Genomic DNA, 14,071 nt, shown 5'->3' on the forward strand with positions numbered 1-14,071 from the left:
ATTCAGCTTTGGCAACATCTAACTATGAACCAATCTCATCTAAAGGAAGGTAGCAAAGACAGCACTTATTCTGAAGAGGTAGAAGATATTGCCTATCCTATAATAAATCCCAGCTGTACTGGCATGTTTATAGAAACCCTCTCCAGATCAGGCTCTTTGCCAAGGCAATTGCAGTTAGCCCTGAAAAGAAAAATAACCACGTCCAGCTGTGCTAGATACTCCAATGCATGCAAAAAGCCTTTTGCAACCCTGTTACGCCTGAAAAAACTCTGCCTATGGAGTGAAAGAAAGAGAAGTCTTAGTTACAAACATGCTCAACTCCTCAGAGGACAGTTCTCAGAGAAACCTCTATCAAAAGAAAACTGGGGTCAGATATGACCCTGCTGAAACAGCCCTTGCTGAGATCAGGAAGTGACTTTACATCAGTGCTGCAAATCAACAAAGGGAATATTTAGTCCTCAGGTTTCTGTCTGTACACGCCGAGCTCAGGATGCGTAATTCCTCTGTAAACTTCATGCCCATTGTCTAGCAACATCAGTCCCTGAGAGCAAGATAATGCCCAATACTGCTTAAAAAAGAAACCCAACTGTACATACACAAGGGGAAGACTATGCCAATTTGCTCCAGCCTTGCGTAGAAGAAAACTCAGTTATTTGGGGATTGAGAAATGCTTCTTCCCCTTCCTCCCTCTCCAATAAATCCTGTTACAAAACCAAATGCATCAGACATTTTTATAGTGTTCTTTTTTTCCATTTTCAGTTTGGGGCTAGTGGTGACTAATACTCAGTGAAGGCCATGGGTTTCAGCCTTGCCCTGCCTACGGGAGGATCTCAATCAACGTTTTGGAAGAAAAAAAAAAATCCAAAACATTGGGCAACATGATGTGTACCTTGGCTGGCTCTAGATTTTACCTGACCCTTGGAGTGCTAGAGCTGCTCTCATCCAGAATGCTGATAGTTGCTGGAAAGGGTACAAATGATGTGCCATAGGGCTGACCTTTTCCTGAACCTCAGTAACAAAGTGTTTACTGAAGCTCTTGGAGTCCTCTGCCACTTCATCCCACTCAAGACTACAATGGAAGACTGACTGTTCTCCCAGGACGCTCTTATTAGTATCTCATACTATCTCTTGCAGAACTATCTTAGTTTGTGACGCTTTAAATCAATGTTCTATGGAACTGCAGCACATCCATAATACTTTGTTTTTTAGAGAAAAGCTGCCTTGTTTGAGGATAACATTTTTTTCCTCACTGAACTTATCAGACAACAGCCTTTGTGTCCCGCCTTCTTCCCCTAGTACCTAATCCCTTCTCTAAATTCAGTACTACAATTTGTGTTACTTTTCCTCAAGAGCAGCAACCAGAGATTCCAATTCTTAGGACCAGATTCACCTCAGGAAACAGTCATGGTCTCTCAGGTAGGTGTCTAAACTCCCCTGTAATCATAACACAAGTTCTTTCAAAGCGCAGTTTGCAGTCCTTACCTTGCCACCCCTCTCATAGGGTGATAACACTGGAGAGAGGCCTCTCTCCCTACTGATCATATAAATCAAGGTAACAGTTCAGAATGGGCCCATACCTTTTAAAAAGTTGCTACATAAAATGTTATCCTTTGTGTCTTTGATGAGGATGTCATCAAATAAACCCAGTAATACACATCACAAAAGCAGGCCCAGATAGTTATAGGAAATGCATCCAAAGCAGCACAGGTTAAAAGCTAAAATATAACTATTTCAGAGGTTATTTTATCGGAAATAAAAAAAAAGTATTACCTGGTGATCTGAAGATAAAATTTCTCCAAGATTATTACTGGTTTAGTGAACACAGATGCTGAGCAGCCCAAGACCACTTTTTTTTGGTTAACATTACCACCTTTTCTGGAATATCTTGTTTCTGCCACATCTCACTCATTAGTGATTCCAGCCTCTACAGAACTTCATTCTCTGCTATTCCAAAGCTACTGCAAGTTCGACATAATTTGGGGAGAATAATTTAATCAAAGCATCATTTTAGTTGGCTGAAAAATTATATATTTCAATTTATTGTAATTGTTTTCCATCAGAAAAGACAGCATTTCTGGGCCACCAACCCAAAGTTTTCTTGTAAAACACTTTTGCAAGAATTTACCGCGATGTTGAGATGGCGATGCTCCATGAAGAGCAGGTAGATATAGTAGAGATACTACTTGAGGCTGGACAATATTCAACACTTACTACTGTAGCGTAGACATCAAAAGAGCTTTTGTTGGATGAGCTGCCCACCAGCAAAAATAAGGACATTACAAATCTGTTCCTTAGTATTTAAAAAAATCAATCATAAATGAGTTCAAATCATTATTAGAGATTAGAATGTGTATGACAGCAAGGGGATACACGTGGGGAAGGGCCCCAGACAAGTCAGACTCAACACACCTCAGCTATGCAGTCAGTCTGCACGTGTACTGTAACCATTTATTTGGGAGTGCTACTTAGCGAGTTGTAACTGCTCCAAATGGGCTGCCAGCAGTCCAGGGATCTCAGACCAATCGGCCTTTTTTCTCCAGTGGAAAGGAAAGAAATGCAGGGCATTTTCAAGAAAAACTGGATGTACAGTTCTTTTGAGAAACAGGTGGTAGAAACCAGCCTAACTCTATTTTTTTGCAAAGAGCAACCTACCAAAGCAGTGGAAATGTCTCTGCATTAAATGCAAGTAACAGAAGGATGGCCAAGTTTGAAGACAGTCACTTCCAGGCACACACTAACATGGCTGAGGTCAGACATGGGCTATAAGTCCACTCACGGTTCATCAGACTAAAAGGCCACCCACCATTTAGCTATGATTTTTACTGCTTCCTCAAAACATGTTTTTCAATCAAGTTCTTGAACTAGTTCCCTAAGATGGGAAATAAAAACAGTAAGAAAAGGAGGTTGGAAAACAGACACAATTTTTCACAACACTGAAGTATTCAGCACTAGACCAGTGTGGAATAAACAATTCCCAGGTCTGTACGCCTGATTTTGTTTCTGGCTGGGGAGGCAGCTATTTTCTTTGCCTGATAACAAGCATCATTTTGGCTCAGTGGCCATGACCTTTCTAGGCTTGTCCAGTCTGACCTTATGCTGTGTCTCAAGGGGCTGATAACTGATGCACACTGAATTCTTCATCACCGCCTTTTATGAGGAAGGGAGTATGCTGTTTACAAAAGACTATTAGGTAGATTTCAGCAAAGTCACCTTTTTTTTGTTATTACATCGTGGATGGTTTTGGTTATTACATCGGGCAAAAACAAAGTCAGGTCATCTAAGAAACACTGTCTGGAGTGAAAATTCAGATTAAGCTGGAGGTGATTTGTTTTACTTGAAAGGAGATATTTCTTCCTTGTCCAACGGCAATACACAGACTTTAAAGGTTAAAGAGCATAAGTCTAAACCACAACATTAAAGAGCATAAATCTCTAGCAACCCTTTTCCAGCAGGGTTTGGTTTCAGCCTAGATTCCAGTATCTACTAACTGTGGCATTTCTCTCAGACACTTTCTTGAAGATAAAAATCCTTTATCCTCTTCTCCCAGTCTCCTCAACTTTTTGAGCCAGCACCTTGAGGTGTTCTCCCCCGCTTATTTGCTTAAAGCAAAAAAAATTTAATGCCTAGGATAATAGTGCACAGAGTAGGCATTGTAACCTCCCAGATGCACTTTTGGAATTACGATAAATGCCACGCCATTCTGGACAAGGTATTTGCTTCAAAACATAAAAAGAGGAACTGTAAACTTGTATGTAAAATCCTGACCATAAGACACAAGCTTCTTAAACTATTAGATGACTTGAAATACAACAAATTATGGGGGTTGAATATTTTTTTTTTAATAGATTTTGTACTAGCCAGCACAACCCGACTTTTCTGAGCCTACGTAAGTCAGAGTCAATGGAGTCTCTCAGTTCCAACAGGATATGGACCAGACTCTTAAATTCTAATCCAGGTATCCTTTCTGGCAAAAATCAGCCTAAGATCATGTAAAACAGTGATTGATTTCCAAAGTAAGATACATAAGAAAAGTCACAGTTGTCATTCCTGCCAGGCAATCAAGCACATGCATTTCCCTCCACCTAGGTTAGCTTTTATCTTGCACAGGATAGATTGCTGTTAGAGGACTGAAATGAATAAAACATTTTTGGATAAGCCCCTTTCCTTTGAATTACATCAAAGCTTCAGGAAATTTTTGAAATTTAAGGAACCGTATTAGGTGCTAAAGTGTAAACTTTGTAAGGGTAATTGTGTGACTAATATAGAATCATAGAATCGTTTAGGTTGGAAAAGACCTTTAAGATCATCAAGTCCAACCGCTACTCTAATCCTGCCATCCCACCACTAAATCATGTCCCTAAGCACCTCTTCTACCTGGCTTTTAAATCCCTCCAGGGATGGGGACTCGACCACTTCCCTTGAGCAGCCCCTTCCAGTGCTTGAAAACCCTCTAACTGAAAAAAGTTTTTCTAATGTCTAACCTAAACCTGCCCTGGCGCAACTTCAAACCATTCCCCCTCGTCCTATTGCCCGTTACCAGGGAGAAGAGGCCGACCCCCACCTCGCTACAGCCTCCTGTCAGGCAGTTGTAGAGGGCGATAAGGTCTCCCCTCAGCCTCCTCTTCTCCAGACTGAACAACCCCAGTTCCCTCAGCTGCTCCTCATAAGACTTGGGCTCCAGACCCCTCCTCAGCTTTGTTGCTCTCCTCTGGACATGTTCCAGCAACGCAACATCTTCCTTGTAGTGAGAGGCCCTTTCCTCCTGCCTCGTTCGGTCTGGGAGGTACCTCTCCTTACTTTGATGTCAACGCAAGCGACTCCAACCTCACGATCACTGTCAAGGTTTCTCCTATCACGTTCCAGGATTTTCTTCTGTTTCAACCCAAAACAAAGACTAGAGCAGATTCAGACAGATGTATTGACAAAAGCCTTTGGCTCCTTGGGAGGAGCCAGCCTGCCAGGGTATAATCAGACTGTTTACATGGTCATGATTTTATCCCAGTTGAAGCACAGTCAGATTCTTCTCTGTGTTTAAATGCTTAAAAGACCTGTTGCTTGGAAAGACATAATGAGAAACTTTTTTTCTTATTTATACCATGCTGTCTCTTTACATAGCACTTTCACTGCATTTATCGAGTTTATTTTTGGTTTTCCCAATGTGATATAGAGATACTGATTTGAATTCAGTACTTCATTTCTGACAAGTTCCTTTGTTAACACTAACATTACATCTGCCTGATGTCAGCCTAGGACAAAGATGTTATTCAACTGTCAGAAAACAGAGAAAGTCAATACTGCAAACAGAAGACCCAGAATCATTTTATCACAAAATTCACTGCTAATAGACCTGCATCTTCACCAGTTCAAATGAAGTTAGCACAAAGATCAGGGTGCGTATCAGAATGGATGGCAGTTCATTAAGAATCACATAGGATTCCCTTATCTTCAAGAAGGGATTATATACCCATATAAGAAAAAACAGGCTCTGTAGAACTGTCTATTTAGAAAATCACCAAATTAGCAGAAATTGAACAAAGGTCAGTGACAGCCAACAGATGAGCCAGTGCCATCACTGAGAAATTACCCACCTGATTTACCAGTTTAGAAATCCTGGCAATCCCAATAAACTCCCACTTATCTGTTGCAATGGCATAGTGGCCAGCCTCACGACACTTTTCCAGAGAGTACAAGCTGTTTGATTTGCAGTTATGGACTTGAAGTTACATTCTGGGTAAAACAGAAGGGATCCAGACCTCCCGTTCCTGTTGCAATCTGTTCGAAGCACCACAAAATCTCCTTTAAAGATGGAGATTCTCTATGAATATTTAGGAATTCCTGTGAGAATTTCAAGCCTCCCATCATCCAAGAAGACAGAAACCTCCCAAGGTCGTCTATGGTGAGAAACAGCCGGCTTGTCTCCCAGGAAGAGAAATTTGAAAGGTGTTGATAACTCCAACATGAACTTGACTAAACATCAAATTCCAGCTAGTCTTAGAGCACAGTGCTCCACCTCTAAGTGCTGGAGAACCCCTCCAGTTCCAGCACTGCGCTTCTCCTGCCAGGTTTAATTTCTTTATGATGTACCAGGAAAACTGTCTCAGCCAGCTGGAACGCTAAACCCCATCGGGGACACTGAAATCATCCTGGCTTATTCGTGTCTCCAGGAACCTCTCTGCTAGTGCTCAACACCCAGACCACTTCCAGGAGAAAATCATGAGTCACCTTTTAACCCCATCCTCACACTATCAATCACATTAATTATTTTATTCAATCAGGGTCTAACAGTCAAAGCAAAGTTAGCGAAACATATCTTAACTCTCAAAAGGCAAGAAGGGCCTCTTTCTAATAATGCCGAGGTTTGCCAATGTTGCTTTCTTCTTGTCTTATGACTCACGTATTTACACTGCAGCCATTGTGTTCACTAGAGGGGATTTTTGTTTTCATTTTTTTGCAGATTTTGGAACATCTGCAGAAGTGACTTAGCATGGTGTCCCTGTCTCTTCCAAGCACACCATCTCCCTTAGTGACTGCAGTTTTCACTCTATTCAAACGTAGAGATGCAGGCCAGATTCTTAGCTGTAAATCATCATCACTTCAGCTAATCCAAGGCAGTGATGTTGCTTTATACAAGCAGAAGTGCAAGGTCCCTCAATCCACCTCTGCCCATAGACAGATACTACTTTGGTTTTGTTCATGAGAGATTCACCATGCTTTTAGGAACAGAGAAAGCCCATTAAATCCACAGATGAGAAATGCCACGGTTGGATTACATTTGAAATGCTTGGATTAAATTTGAATTATTCCTCTTATAGTCCAGACATCCAGACATTAGCTGTTTTACCAATTAGATCATGTGCCCAAATGTGAAAGCAGCTTTTAGACAACTATCACTTCTGAGAACTTTCATTTGTGGAGAGCAAAGTCAGTGAGTGGGAGAGATGGGAGGAGAGGCCAGAGAACGGTACTGGATTTGCATCTCCATTTAGGGAGGAAAATCAAATGTCCAAGGATTAAACGCCCTTTATCTGAAGGGAGGAGAAAATGGACAACAGTGATCATGCACAAAAACAACAGCAAAATGAGCTCAGCACAAAGTCTTTGCAAACGTATCCAATTTTCTGTAGGATTATCCTAGTGACCAAGGGAGAGCAAAGCCCTGCATTCATGTTCTTCATCAGTCCCACAAGTGCTTGTACCTGTGGTAAAGCTGAAGCAGCAATGAAACTCTACACTTGCAAACCAAAGCTCAGCCCATGGCTGGATCATTGCTAAATGAGGTTCAATTTTCTGCTCACCATCACAGGACTGAAGGTTTGGTACAGTCTTAGGAAAAAAAAAAAAAATTGATTATTTATTTACTGTATCAGACTAGAAAATGTGGTCTCCAGGCAAAATCAGACCTCAATGTGCTTTATACAGCAGAGACACTCTTTATCAGACAGGCGCTGTCTGGAAAGCCTTTTTAGTTAATGAGGCCAGTTCTGCTCTTTTTCAGGGCCAGTTTTCCACCCAAAATGTTGCAGCCAATTAAATAAGCATCTGCATAAAGCGTATGTTTCATTTCAAACAGACAGATATGGGAGTTAGGGAGTGAATTTTTTGAGGATTTTGTGAGCCTCTAAACAGGCTAAAGGTATTCCACATTTGAGGAGCGAAGATAAGGAATAGGGCCTGCTTTCTCAACTCTAAGAGCACGTATAGATGTACACATATACAAGTATTATATAAGCACATGCACATGGATGACTGTACACACAAGACCAACTGGCCTCAACATGAGAAAACAGAGATGAAAAGCAAGAGGACAGTACGGACACTCGTTATCCAAACCAACAAGGGAGTCTCAGACCCTATACTAACTGCACACTTGTTAGACTCTGCACTGAAATACACCATGGCCCAACTCTTCTCTCTCTCACCACAGAATGGTAGAGGTTGGAAGGGACCTCTGGAAGTCACCTTCTCCACCCCCCTCCTCAGACAGGGTCACTTAGAGCAAGGCTGCCCAGAACAATGCCCAGGGGGCTTCTGAATATCTCCAAGGACGGAGTTTCCATTTCCTGATGCACATGGTTAGGTCAAGGTGGCTTGCGACACCTGCAACACTGGCCAAAGTTCAGATCCTGACTCCTACACTACAACACGTTTCAGTTAACTGAGCTTGAAACTCAAATATGGAAAGACAAAATTCTACTTCATTCATAAAAACATTTCCTAGCATTCGCTCTTAACACAGACATTGTACTGCCCTGAGAAGGAACATTATATTTCCTGCAAACTTGAAAAGATGCAAATTCAAAATGTTTTAGCCTTTCTTATTACGAGAGAAACAATGCCACATCCAGGCAAGACAGCAGTTCTGAAAGGTTCTTTCAGCTGTGAAGAATTTTTAAAGGCTTTTTTTTTTTTTTTTTTTTTTTTTTTAGTTTTTAAATAGAATTAATCTTGAAGGAAACACACGTTTAAATCACAGGGAAACAGCATGAAATTCAAACAAATTATTTGCAAATCTAAGATAAAATGGCTTATAAAACCTCACATTCCAGGACTTTACTCATCCCAAATATCCTTTTGAATATGGAAATCAAATGAGAACAGCATAAAGCTCCTAATGTACAGGCTGTGGATGCTTTCCACTCTTGGGGAAGAGTGTTGACAGAACTGTACCTTAATTTCCTTTGCAGTTGACATGTTTGGGCTATAATTTTTCTTTCAGGGAAGCCAGACATATAATTCTTTAGGAAGACTAAATCAATGAACTAACAATTACTGTAAGAAGACTTACAGTATCCAAGGATTTGATCCTTGGGCTTTTTGTTTTACAGGCTCAAAATAAATTTTTACCATGTCATTCCTACCATCATCATTTGCCTCAGGACAAATAGAAGCTGACTCTCTGAGAAACCAATTTTCATCTAACGATGATTGAACCAACTAAATTAAACCTGACATTTTAAACTTTAAAGAAACATTCAGAACCTTGGAATTGTACTGTTTATGTTCTGGAAGTGACACTGAGGTCATTTAGGTTTTTTTTTTTTTAGAGGAAACAACCGCAACAACATAAGAAAGCCTCCATCCAATCTGAAGGAGGGAAATACAAACTGGAAAAACTGCCAAGAGAGAAGATAACAAAATACTGGCATCTGGAGAGTTGTCTGCTTGGCAAGCATGCATGTCATTTACAAATGTTTGCTCATAATTATATCCCTGGAAGACTTGGGTGAATAATACTGTTGAGAAAGAGGCCGCTATCAAAACACTGCCTCTCCATCATATTTAAGTAAATGCAACAGTCATTGAAGGGTGCATGTATCTGAGTATATCGCCACAAAAAAAGGGGAACACGTGCCTCATGCTGCCGCGGTACCTGCAAGACAAGGGGGAGGGTAGATGCAGCTGTGTGGACATCCACTGAACTCCCAGCTCTTCGGCAAACTTTCTGGAGGAGGAAGGGCAGGGATGCTGGCAAGGTGCCACTGTGTTTTTTTCCTTCCTGTCATGACACAACCAACACAGGAGGGCACAACTAAGAACAAAGAAATGTCTGAAGTGACACCAGAAATGGGATTGAGCCATCAAGTTCACGTCATACAGGGTCCAGTCAGTATGGAAAGGTTAGACACAGAGTATTTGCTGACGGCTGAAGGCATTAGTTCCTTGCTCATCTCTTTTTCTGAGTAAACTCCATCTTAACAAGATTTTCCAGGCAAAATAAAAATAAAATTATGGAAATAATAAAACAAGGGTGAGCAACAGCTCTATTCTGGGAACATTTTGGCAATTTGTGAAGAAAAATGTCACAACTTCGCCAGATGAAAACATTAAGGACAAAATATTCTGGGAGGAATGGTTTATCCAGTCAGAAACCAACACGGAAACATGCCAAACAATGTTTTCATGATGCCTCCTATACTCAGCCCACTGGGGGACATGCAAGGTGATAACCCAGACTACAGCGAAAATCCTAATGCTTTGAAAGGGGCCACGGTTTCTTACGCAAGAAACTTTATTAATATTGAGGTGCGCCACCTTATATGGGAATGAGAGTGAATTAAACTAAGTTCATAAATGCTTATTGTTTAGAAAAGGATGCTTTCTAAAATGACATCCTTAGGAGAATAAAACAGTATCTGTTTCAGTCCCAGTACAACTTCTTAAATTAAACATCCATCTCAAAAGTGAGGACCTCCCCTCCCAAGTTCTGGAGCACTACATTCTCCCATGTTTTCATTTTTCAAATTTCCTAACACCCAGAAGCACAATTTAGGTCTCTTCAGGGCTAAGCATGCTGCCAGAGTTGGGTGTCACCAGTCTGCTGCAGAAAGGTGAGGAGAAACACAGAAACCTATAACAAAGCAGAGTTCCTATTTCACTTCTCAAACACAGAAATGGAGCCCATCTGAATGAAATACCATAAAGTTTTTGGGCTTCTTATTTAAAGCATGGCTGAGCCACAGCCTACTGAACTCCCTAGTACAACTCAGCCTTGCTCTGAACTGCAGATTCTGGTCAAGGAAAATGGGACATAGACGAGGGTCACACAGCTGTACATACCCCTCTGAGACTTGAATCCTGACTGCTGCCAACAATAACTGCCAGTGGATTAAGAGATCCCTACTTGTTTGTTTGGCTATGTGAGAGGAGTCCTCAGGGCACCGCACACAACTCTGCTCGCTTCCTCACTACAGGAACAAAACAATCGGGAAAGAAAGCGCTTGACAACACATCTGCGACAGCCCTTTGCATTTGATGATTGCTCTGTCCAATAACTTCTCCATGTTTCTTGGATCCATCTTCTAGAAAAGCAGATGGGTGTACTATCCATCTGGAATAGTATTATTTTCCCATCAGTACTCATAGCACACACAAATAGTGATTCACCCCAATGAGGAAAAAAAAAAATTTAAATCCCCCTTATAAAGCTAATGCTACTCAAATGTTATAGCACAGATTCTGGGTCTCTGTCTGCCTTCAAAATGCCACAGATTTGCCCCGGTGTGACAATGCAAGTCCAAAGCACTGCTTCATCCTTCTTCCCACTGCACCATTCTCCTTCCCTGTCAGATGTCCATGTACATATGTCCATGTACATACATCTATGCCTGCCTGTTCTGGGTGAGGACCTGTGAATGTGAAGCACTCACAGATATTAACAGTCATTCGGACCAGACACAAAACTTCTTAATACATAGTGACTGGCACCCACAGCTCATCATATAGGCTTCATGTTTATATTAGAAATTGGGTTGGTGTTGTCACAGATGGAAATGCTATTGCAAGCGAACCAAGATTTCAGGTTGCTGGGGGTTTATATTGGTGAAATTTATAGTTGTATATGAAGTTTATATTATTTCACCTTTAAAATTCTCTCTCTAGCAAAATGCAATCAAATAAATAACGTTTCTTGTTCACAGGCTTCTTGCAGGGTCCAATGCACAGCGAAGTCCCAGAGACAAGCCTGTTAATTCTTACTTTGATGTTTTGGTGACAGAGGTTACTTTGGAATAATAACAGGCCCAATCTGCAGACAAAGTCAACGTACATTTTCCAACCCAAAGCTCTGACAATAAACTCCAATTAGAGCGCCTGCTGGAATCTGAGGCAGGACTTGCAGCAGAGCACATCACAGCCACTGCGAACAGATCAGCGTCACGTTAAATGCGCGCTAGCACAGTGGCCATGGGTTCAGCACTTCGACCCAGGGTGGTCTCCCATCCAGGCTACTCCCCTTTCACTGTGATCAACATAACGTGCCCTCAAGTGCTTTAGGAGGGATATCTTGTGGCAGCTGTCTCTTCTACTCAGCCCTTCCCTTCGCTCTACAGGATTTGACTCTGTAAGAGATTAGCTAACAAGTACAGATGAATAATCTTAATCTTAAACACAGGAAACTGAATTGTGTGCTCTTTGGTGCCTCCGTTGGAGTCTCCCTGTCTCCCCAGGCTGCTATCAGATGTTGTGAGCTGTCAACCATGTTTTACATGTCTAATGTAACAAAAATGCTCCTGTTCGTTTCTTCCTTTTCTAGCCAGCTGGAAAAAAAACCTCCTCCCAGTTGTGAAACACACAAACACCCACACACACCCCAAAACCCCACCTTTGCCATTTCCCGGCCAAGTAGGGGCAATGGGCTGTATGCAGCAGCTGCACATAGTTCACGACCATCTGCCAGGGTGCTGCTAAAGGGTGTCACACTGCTTCTGGTCTTTCCTTCTGCTCTTCACTCGCTCTGGCTACCAGCTCCATCTGCCCAATTTCCGAAGCAGTGGGGCACAGCACATCCCAGATACAGAAGCAACAGCATTGTGATGCAAGTCACGAACACCCAGCCTGAGCACTCTTCTGCCTGAAAAGGATGACACTCATTTGGTCTTCTACCACCTTCCTCCTCAGGACAGCACCCCCCTCCCTCAAACTCAAAGCAAATCGCCATAAGAAGAGCTAGAAACACACACACGCTCACACTCTGGTACCCTCACCACATCAGACCTATTTATTGCACAAGACAATTATGCTGATCAAATCCTAAAAATAGGTCCTGAAGCACAGAGACTAGAAGAACAGGGCTGGAAAAGCCCAGCACGGCTCTCCTCAGAACGTCTAGATCATCAGCTACACCACCACAAACAACAGCAGTTTGGATGATTTGCCTGGACAGTTTGCTCCCTTTATTTCTACAAATAATATGAGCAAAGAAAAGCCATAGGAGGAGGAAGACAGAAAAGCAGCAATAGAGAGCAGACAGGGAGGGAAGGAGCACATGAAGATGTGTTCCCTTGCAAAAGAAGTCACTTTCTTTTCAGAACACGTTCAGTGGAAAAAAAAAATTCAAAACCTTAGGAGAAAATAATAATGGGAGAAAGAAAGAACCAAAACAAAGCCCACAATGTTTTCAGGGAATTACTTGGCCAGACACCATCAGAACATGCCATTCCAAGTACCTTAGAAGATCAGCAGAGGAAGTCCTTTTATAGCTGGAAAATGCTTCCTTGCCTCCAAGAAAAAATGTCAAGAAACAGTTCATTTTTATTAGTGTATTTGGGGGAAAGTTGCAAAATTAAAAAAAAAAAACACATTAAATTGCTTCAACTGAATAGTCCTCCGCCCCCATCCCATTTCCCCCCTCCTTTTTTTCCAAAAGTGTTTGCTCCTCAAAAAGACTGATTACTTGGAACAGCCAGGAGTAATTTTAAAATTATTACAGGATCATATCAGGGTAGCAGTAATAATGACAATGTTCTTCTATTATCATCCTCTATATGAGAACTTATGTTCCTGGTTGCTAGAACAAGAAGTCCAGTTCCAATGGATTCCAGCTCCTTTTTTGATCTCTGTAGATCAGTATGTAATACATGCGTTTACATTATTAGCACTGTTATTTACGTTTATCACTGTATTACTATCACTGTTACCATCAACAATACAAGAGGACAAGAAAGTGAATTAGAAAGTAGTAACTCACTTTTTTTCTTCACTCAGACAAGAAACAGTCCATATTATTCTACAACATAATCGTACAAGCCTTGAGGTATTTTATTTAAATACCTTCTTTAAAAATACACTAAATAAAATGATCTCAAGATCAGTTTATTTCTCATTAATATTCTCTATGCTGTCTAACCATGGCAGTAAATTTGAAGCTGCCACTGTCTGATCATTCAAAGAGCCCATTTTTCAAAGTCATCAACTCATCCCAATACCTCATAAGCCTCATATTTAAAGTTAGAGCTAGTTAACATAATTTGGTAAAACGCTACTGTTGTGGGAAGAAGAAAGAGACACAATTCAGAGCAGGTTTTTTTCTATTATTTCCAGCAGTAAAGTTTCTGTCATCCACGTTACTCACGGCCATAAATCCCAGATATTCCTGCCCCATTATAACCAATATTCCAGGCACCAAGACAATTTCCATGAATGCTCAATTTGCTCATGAAAAGCATGAGAAGAAACAAAAGGAAGATCTGGTCCATACCCATGCAACATTTTAAAGCACTGGGCTATGGGTAGAATGGAGAGAGCTGCTTGTCTGCTTATGCTCACATTTTTCCTTCCTTGAAAAATTTCAGCA

General features: G+C 41.3%; 1 protein-coding gene across 1 annotated transcript in view; it reads right to left on the reverse strand.

The window, feature by feature from the left end:
• Positions 1-14,071, reverse strand: part of CAPN6 (calpain 6) — a 54,543-nt gene that overhangs the window by 29,354 nt on the left and 11,118 nt on the right. The window lies entirely within an intron of this gene.

The sequence above is a fragment of the Egretta garzetta genome, unplaced genomic scaffold (genome assembly GCF_000687185.1).
Source record: "Egretta garzetta isolate BGI_Z169 unplaced genomic scaffold, ASM68718v1 scaffold412, whole genome shotgun sequence".
Lineage (NCBI taxonomy): Eukaryota > Metazoa > Chordata > Aves > Pelecaniformes > Ardeidae > Egretta > Egretta garzetta.